The sequence below is a fragment of the Sitodiplosis mosellana genome, unplaced genomic scaffold (genome assembly GCF_009176505.1).
Source record: "Sitodiplosis mosellana isolate CC-2019 unplaced genomic scaffold, AAFC_SMos_1.0 Smas_scaffold_3, whole genome shotgun sequence".
Taxonomy (NCBI): domain Eukaryota; kingdom Metazoa; phylum Arthropoda; class Insecta; order Diptera; family Cecidomyiidae; genus Sitodiplosis; species Sitodiplosis mosellana.
This window is the reverse complement of record NW_022595246.1, coordinates 1,338,669-1,339,406: the sequence shown is the minus strand read 5'-3', so window position 1 is coordinate 1,339,406 and position 738 is coordinate 1,338,669.

Genomic DNA, 738 nt, shown 5'->3' with positions numbered 1-738 from the left:
CTCTCTCTCTCTCTCTCTCTCTCTCTCTCTCTCTCTCTCTCTCTCTCGTTGAGTTCTCACAAATCAAGATGACCATAATGAGTAGCCAAGCGCCAACAATGTAATGAATTCACATTCAGCAAACCCTTTTACGGCAATCGGAGGCCTCTCAACGTATACGTATGGCCCGGCCCGTGTGTGTGTGTGTGTGTTCATTTTTGTTTTTCGTATGAAACATTGGATTGATTTGCATAGCAACGCATAATTAGTATTGATGTAATAAGCCGTTTATGAATTAATATCGATGACAATCAACGGCGAATTATTACCAAAGGTTATCGCTCGCCATGAATCTAGCCTAGCATTTAAAGTCAGGCTATTTGCGTTCCGTTTAAATTGCACAACAAACACCGTCAGTGCATAATGTGAGTGCGAAATAAAACAGAGATATAAAAAACAGGTACCTTTAAATAATCGCGACGACGGGTAATTGGAAATCGTGTATGTTTGTGCATACACACTTCGTTGGAATATACCGAAGCGCTAAATGTGCGGCCGGCAGACTTTTGTCAGTCTTTCTTTTAAAAACGCATGGTACCACAACACTGTTGGTTCAACGTGTGTATTTTCTTTGGAGTTTTCGCTTTTTTTTTCTTTCTTTCTTTATTGCAATTGAACCAGATTTCACTGCTCTGCAATTTCGCATATGTGTGTTCCAAGCAACGACACGCAACTCAAGTGTATTCCGCGCAGAGAAAT